We start from the raw sequence: 8636 nt of genomic DNA, 5'->3' as shown, positions 1-8636 counted from the left end.
TAGATGATGTGAACCAGAAAGACAATGGTACAATCTAAAAAAAAAAAAGAAAGAAAAACTCTAAAGTTTTGGTTCTCTATGGATACTATCAAGTCCTATCAAAATTATTATTGAGGATAAGGCATTGGAACTTGCTGTTTCAAGTACTCACGGTGCAATATCAACGTAAATATCGATAATGAGGGAGAGAATAAATTCAATAAAATTCAGCCTGTATGTGGAGCTATAAATGAAACTTAAAGAATGAGATGAGGAAAGACAAAATCATAATTTTACAACACGATGGCTGTGCCCATCTCCTTCTATGGCAGTGCATCTTGGATTTAAGGGAGAAAGATAAAAACATCGTACAATCGGTTGAAATATTGGAACTTATAAGGAATGAGAATGTGTAAGAATTATTAGAGGTTTTTAACTTAAATTACAAAGCGCAAGAAAACATGTAGAAATGGGGGTAACATCGTAAAAGTACTGAAAAAGATGGAATTCAAGTAATTGTAAGTAAGTACAAGCCGTAAGGAAAAAGAGACGTTGGAAGACCGAGAAAAAGGTAGTTTTAAATATATGAAGTCAGAACGGCGATATTACCTAAACCTTGAAGTGGAGAAGAAGTAGTGGTAATAGTAGTAGTAGTAGAAGAAGAAGAAGAAGAAGAAGAAGAAGAATACTTTGACGCACCTATTATCGTAGCAAATGTGATCCACAGACGAATGAAATTATTATTGGTGTGCTTTACCATTCTCACCACTACGTTGAGCACCATTTGAACGTAGTTCGTTAGTATAAATGTGCTCTTGGAAGCAACCACATCACTTGAAATAAAGAGATTGTGGTTGTGTAGGCTACACCAGTAGGAAAGGTGTAGGAATTCGCGTACGTATATCGTAACCAATTTTCATTATCACATTCATAGTGTGTACTTGGTGCGACGTGGAGCATACGCTGAAGGATACTTCAAGTCGAAAAAGACAAGGCAATAATTGCCAATCAAACACAAACTCTGGCTTGCAGTTTGCAAGAGATTTTATTTAACAATTGCAAGACAACAGAAAACTGCTGTTACCCCAGAATAATATACATAATTTGCCCTATAAGCTGAAACATTACTAAACAGACGAAATGTCTATATGGGCGTCAAAGCCCACCCCAAACAATGAATAATTTTAGGACTCTCTTTACATAAATCTTAAGAACCATACAAACAATAAATTGTTTACTGATAAAAACTCCCACAGAAGCAGGACACCTTTTAAGATATAACAGCAGAAACAACTCACAATTTCTGTTTCTGAATGAGGTATTAAAACCCAGTACAATGAAAGGCATCTTTCAGGTACTACAAAATATCCGTGACAAGCAATGGCACATTAGAGGAGCAAGGAAACTGCAACTCAGTTCAAGCCTGAATGAAACCTGAAAGAATCGGTGAAAAAGGAAAGACGGACGCCTCGGCTTCACCAGGAACAAATAAAAAGATACTCCAATTCGCCGAAGAACTGGAGTCTACTGATAAACACAGCGACCGCGCTATCGGTTACAACTGAAACTGACCGCCTCCAAGGCGTCGTCCCCCAGTTGAACGACCAGCTACAACGGACGACGCGCACCGCTGATCATCCACTGAAACAACAAAATAAAGCCACACAGCAACTGGCCAGTATCCAAACTAACACAAACCTTAAAACATTAGAAAAATTTCAAAACAGGGAAACCGCCACGAAGGACCCACAAGACATTCATAATCAGAATTAAACACTTTAAATTTCTGCACTACTTTGCCGTTAATAATATGTGCGGAAAGACTTATTACTGCCACAGCAGGAGGTGATAATATCCTCAAATATATGCGAAGCTGGTTGTAGTGCTATATCACGGAATCGTAATTTAACTCATAACACAACCCCAGAGCTGATTAATTACATTATATATGTTCCATAAGCACACACTCAATAATTACAATACGACAGGACTCTAGCTCAGATAGCTGAAAAGCGACTAAAGAGGAAAAGCGCGGCCACGCGATACACAGAGTCGATCGCAGAGATCTTAATACAGCGAAGCCACTGGCGCCACGTATCAGCTGGACTGAAAGTAATAATTAAATTTTATTACGCCTTGTAAATCTATCACTGCACATTATTTATGGTTAAATAGTACATAGGAACACTCGAATAGATATGAGACTGGAATTTAAATTTGTTAAAGCAGGAGTAAAGTGACTGTAACACTAGTGAATTACTGGGTTACTTTGCTTCAATGCATTAAATTCATGCGACTTTGAAATGTACATGCAGTACAAAGTTGATAAATTTTGTTGTCATTCGTCAAGATTATCGCATGTGCACAGGGTGCGATGATGCCAAAATGTTTCACAGGGTAGAAACGCACAAAAACTATCTAAAGTTCAGAACGGAACTACTGAATTGTTTACTTTGAGTGTAGAATCGAAGTTCCTTACAGGTCTTAAATTATGCCATTTTTTCTAGAATCAAGAAAACAGGTGCCTTCGATCTGTCGCCTTTAGATTACCTAATTTCTTGTTTTAGTTCTGCTAATTCAACTCTTTGTTATAAAATGTCATTCGATAATACGACTTTCATTCCTGTTTAACTAAATTGTGATTACCGTAGATATACATTCTTGGCTTCTGAGAGATAATTCTTCTATTTTCGTACGATATACGGACCGAGGAGTCATTCTCTTTTCCATCTAGTAAACTACTTAAGGTATCTGTCTCCCACTTGGAAAATGTATTCGAAATTCATCACACACAACTCATCCTTCGTCTCCTGCATGGTATCCCCACCAAGCACTGTTCAGTAGTCCAGCCCTTGATTGTTTTTGTATCAGCTCCATCGTACTGCGCAACAGTGAAGCAAAACTTCAAATTTTTCCGATACACCTTCATCAGCGCAGAAACGTTATATTCTTGTAGTGACGGAAGGTGCTGACGGAAGCTGCGCTGTTGTTATGAAAAGTACTTCTGTTATTTGAGCTTCAGGTCCCTTAGTCTAGTCTAGGCTCCACGTTTGGCCCAAATTTTCACTAGAGTTAAAGTGTCAGTTATTAAGTAAAAATTCTTTTTTTATACTTCGTTAATCATCCTGACTGCTCTCATCGCCCATTTCTTCCACTATTCACAACTCTTTCAATTGAATTCAACAGGACATCGTCTGTCTGCACACACATGGCAATACCATTTGAGCAAAATTTTAAATAAAATGTCCATCTGGAGTGCGATTATATGCTTCACGTAATATTTTATTTGTCTTGATCGCAAGGTTTTATGAACAAGATTTCCGATTTCGGCTATTCAATAGCCATCTGCAGAATTTCTCATTAGTTGCATTGCAACAATTAATAAACATGTAAACGTATCACTAGTGTTATATTTAAATGCAAATGACATTGCAGTACACTATAATGAGAGATCCTGAAGATGGCTACTACTCAACTGAAACCGGTAATCTTGCTCAAAAAACTTTGCGATCAAAACAGTTAAATAAAAAATTATGAAACGATGAGAGGTTCCATGCCCTCTTTTGCATGTCTCCTCTCATTTTCATAAATTGTATTAATGTTCTATGTCATTGCACGGTAGTAACAGACCGAATAAGGTTATTGTAATGAATTTGTACTGAGAGCTCAAAAAATAGTTTTCACATGACTATTATGCATGTTGGTTTGTTCCATGATTGGCCTGTGCGAGGCAAGCATCGGAGGACGCGGCACAAGGCATTTCCGGTTGGGGGCTGCACTTCTCTGAATTCTGTGGGGTTCGTACAGGGTGTCCAGAAAAGGGCTCCCTAGTTTCAAAATTAAATATCTCGATAACAAAGATCGATAGAGGAATGCAGTAAACGGTATGTTTATTGTGAAAGCTGTAAGAAGTTTATACAGCAGTTGGAAATAATAGTTACAAAAGCTGCTAACAGATGGCGCTGTACGCTGTACAGCTCATATCAGCATACATAAGTGAAATAATCGTATGAAAACAATCTTTCCAAACAATCACATCACAATGTTTTCAAAATGTTCACCATTGGCAGTACAGAGGTGGCGCAAACGGAGAATGAAATTCGCCATCACATTTCGTAGTGTCTCAACCGAAATGGATTCACATGCCACAGAGATCGCCGATTCAAGCTCGTCCAGCGTGGCGGGATGCTTCGGGTAGACCATGTCTTTCACTGTGCCCCACAAAAAAAAAGTTACAGGGAGTCAAAGCCGGCGAATATGGAAGCCAATCCATGCCTGCACCAGTAAATTTGGGATATTCCAAAGCAATGACTCGATTCCCTAAGTATTCCTCAAGAAAGCGAAACACTTGTTCGGTCCGATGTGGTCGGGTTCCATCTTGAATAAACCATTCAGTACCTGGTCGATCCTCTAACGCTTGCTGTGTGGTGACAAATTGTTCCAAAATTGCAACGTAACGTGCAACAGTGACCGTTTCTCGAATGAAAAAAGGGCCAGTAATGCCTCTGCTGCATATTGCAGCCCACACAGTAACTTTAGGAGAATACGGGGGTTTCGCTTCACACCAATATGGCTTTTCGGAATCCCAAAATCGCCAGTTCTGCTTATTCACGTATCCATTCAGGTGGAAGTGTGCTTCATCTGTAAACCAGATGCAGCCAACATCAAATCCTTCACTATCAATCATTGTGAGCATCTGATTAGCAAAGGCAACCCTTTGTTGCACAGCTCGTACGGGTATGGCCTGGTGCGTTTGAATTTTGAATGGAAACATGTGTAGGCTCTTTCTCAGTATTTTCTGCGTGCTGGAACGCTTCAAACCAGTCTCAGATGTAATTCTACGGACGGATGACATTGGATTTCGCTGAATAATTCCAGAAACTATGGCGATACTTTCAGGCGTAGTTGCGGTTTGCTTGCGGCCAACATGCCCCACTAGATCATCAGTTACGCTGCCTGTTCGTTGAAATTTTGCGAAGAGCGTACGAATGGTTTTCGCATCGGGTCCGTTTTGGAACATTAAATCGTGCTTGAAAACTTCGCCTTGTTGCCGTAGGACTCTCTTGTAACCTGTGGTACTCTAGAAACAGAAAAACGCGTTGTTCAATTGAGTACATGGTTTTAATCTCTTCCTTCGGTACGCTAACCTCCTTTCACGTTTAAATAGTGGAACTGATCGCTCTGGGCTTCGGATATTTATACTAGGCATTACGTATGGCGATTACAGCGCCATCTGTTAGCAGCTTTTGTAACTATTATTTCTAACTGCTGTATAAACTTCTTACAGCTTTCACAATAAACATACCGTTTACTGCATTCCTCTATCGACCTTTGTTTTCGAGATATTTAATTTTGAAATGAGGGGGTCATTTTCTGGACACCCTGTACTATAGGCTTAAGCGCCTGACGACAGACGTCGGTCGAGTTTCGCCTATTTATGCAGGGTGAAACGACCTGCGAGACGTCTGAGTGTCGCCGCAGTATATGTGTTTACTGCTCCGGCGAGTCCGGAACGACGATTCCTGGCACCGACTGACTGCATTGTCCTCTTGATTCGGAAAATACCTTGTGGACTGTGCCCTGCTGAGTGCGACTGTCTGGCACCGGATGGCCTGTGGTCTGGGCAGGTTGTTTTCGTAGCCGGTCAAACGGCAAGTTCAGTGACCTCAGCTGAATAGCAGAGGCATGATTGGTCAACTTAAACTGAGGCTAGTTGACGTCATAAAGCTCTGCTCTAAATTGGAGGGAACGGTCGCTATTGGCGCGAATGATGTTCTGAGACAGTGTGGGGCAATTTTGGAATCAGAACTGGATGCTGATTCGCGATTTTTCGCGGAGAGTGGGGAGTAGAGCAATGTTGACTCTGCTCTTGCGGTGCGAGGGCAGGGATTCGGGATCTGATCTTCCTCGGAGTTGGACGGTCTTGAGACTTGATCGCTCGTTTTCGGAAGAACTTAGAATTCTCAGACAGCCTTCGCGGCCAGGGGTTGACACAGAGTCGCTGCACGGCAGAAGTCGGCTCCTACATCTTCAGAACGCTGCCTACCGAAGACGTGCTGCAGATTTCAGTACTGGTACAGTATTTTGCGGCTCGGGTATTGTAGGACCTTATGAGTTTTATACTGAATCAAAAAAATGGTTCAAAGGGCTCTGAGCACTATGGGACTTAACATCTCTGGTCATCAGTCCCCTAGAAATTAGAACTACTTAAACCTAACTAACCTAACGACATCACACACATCCATACCCGAGACAGGATTCGAACCTGCGGCCGTAGCGGTCACACGGTTCCAGACTGAAGCGCCTAGAAGCGCACGGCCACACCGGCCGGCTATACTGAATCCCTCAGCGGCACGCGCGCTCACTTTGCTACAAGTCCACCTTGATTGTTTCTCCTTGTGATCCCATTTGAGCTCTCACTACTAATTGCGATACTGCTATATAGACGGGAGATTAATATTTGATTCATTAGGACCTCCAGTCATTATCGTCAATCTACTGCATCATAGAGAGTAGGAGCCCCTTGTTCTCGAGCCAACTCTTGTTCTCGTAATAGTTCAGTGTACCCGATCCTTTAACTTACTGAGTGTGTCGACAATCATGTGCATTTATGTTCTGATATATAATAAATCTCATTGCCATATTTAATCCGCATATCATTTCGACGCTATAAGCAGAATCCCATTTCCTATTGTTTATTATGATAAAGTTATCTTTTTTTGAGTAGATTACGATTTTTATGTATTACATTATTGTGAGTGTGCACTCCTTATTTTACCAACTAGCAGGGACCACCATCATTTCCTTCCGTTACTGTTGTGAGCATAATTAATTAGCTGGTAGATAAGAAGGGGGTCGAGTGCCTGTCTCGTTCTCATGCAAAATTCGTCTGAATTAAAGTGGGACAGACTCTTCTCCACCCCACACCTCGCAACGATACCTTCACCGATTTGTTAACTGATATTTTTCGGAAGCACCCTTGTCTTCTTTCTAGCGTCGTAGTGTAACCTCTGTTAAGAAGCTCTACACTCTATTACAAAGTTCTGACGTCACAACTTGTTTAATGTGTGAGGAACATATTGCACAGCATCTTTCCTCTTGCTTCCAGAATGCACCTTTTATTAGCCAGCGGACTGGTGCTACCGTTGATGGCCTGCTGTTCGCTGTTCGCTTCTGCAGACCACTTTGCGCTCACACCTCCTGGGACTTCTTATGGGCTGTTACCTGTTTTGTTAGCGCCACTTCGGATGCTGATACGCTCGGCAGAGGCGTAAAATTGGCGAATGAGTAGAGAACGGCTCCTCCATTACTAGAAGGTTTAGTGTTTCCATCGACGGGGTAGTACCTCCCTACGTGGACGAAGGACCTGCTACAAATAGATCTTAATCTCCTCTGGAATCGTGCGATTCATGGAAGGAGTTATTTATTTATTAGGTCACTCAAAATTTCTTGAAACACGTCGGGGTAATAATTTGCTGGTCTTCGTACGTCCCGAATCCGTTCACTTTGATAATCTTATCATCCCTTTTTATTTTATTTTTTCAAATTGTCCCTGCAAAGTAGGGCGTAATAAAGAGTAATTAATTATTTGTGATTTCCGAGGTTGTCTTGGCGTGATGAACAGAGCATATTCTTTCGGATGGTGGACACTTTTGTCAGTTTTCTATCCATCTAACCATATACAGTCCATAGGTCGTTGCAAGTGTCGTACGCTTTCTTTTCGTATGCATACGCCTCTACAGCAAGATGGTTCTCGGAGAAGATAAATTTTACAGTTTGTCTCAAATTTCGGGTACTTTCAAGTGATAATAGCATTGAAATTTTCTCGTATTTATCGAACGGGTTTGTTACAAAGCTCGCGACGTGTGTTGTTTTTCCCTTTCTTCCTTCCATCCGATCGGGCGAGGAAGCCAAACACAGAATTAGTTTTGCACAAGATTCTTGTGCAATTTCTGCCGCTCAGAACATATTAGTAAGTCGACCGTATAGGAAGGTGCTTCAGAGTGTGGAGACCATGAAATAAAATTCAATGAGACTGGCGTGTTAAATCACTCGGCACTGTCGGTAATTCGCCTTGAACGTGGATTTTTCGTCATTCCATTACCTATATATGTTTGGTCTCTTGTAGCATATAATCAGGACATTAATCGATCAGCACCTACCATTTATCATGCTCTCCTTTAGAGATGCCTCTTTCAGAAGTATCCATAGTGTACGCCCTTTAGTTTTTCTCGTCCAAATTTGTGCTATTTCTTAATTTGTGTCGTGATACAGTACCTCATTAAATCGTTCTCTAGGAGTTTTCTTAAGAGGAGAAATTGAACGTAGAATCTCTTTAGACTGTCTTCCTTCATTCTGCCTTTGTATATTCCCTGGCCATCAGCATTTCAGTTTCGTAACATTTACAGGAAATGATGAAGTATACCTGAAAGGATGGGTTTTAAGAAGTGCTTGGAAATTGAAAACCATGATGAGGTCTCATTCAAACCAGCAATACACTCACACGATGGAACGAGAAAGTTCAGAAAATCATGCAGACTTACAAATAAAATTGATTTAACATCCAAAGTAATTCCAGACTACCAATGAGAGTGCAATAGAGACTAAATATTGTTTAGTGAAACTTGGCATTTTTTTAATGAAAGCTTAATCAACAA

This window comes from Schistocerca cancellata, chromosome 5 (genome assembly GCF_023864275.1).
Source record: "Schistocerca cancellata isolate TAMUIC-IGC-003103 chromosome 5, iqSchCanc2.1, whole genome shotgun sequence".
NCBI lineage: Eukaryota > Metazoa > Arthropoda > Insecta > Orthoptera > Acrididae > Schistocerca > Schistocerca cancellata.
The sequence above is the reverse complement of the archived record's forward strand: the minus strand, read 5'-3'. Positions refer to the sequence as shown.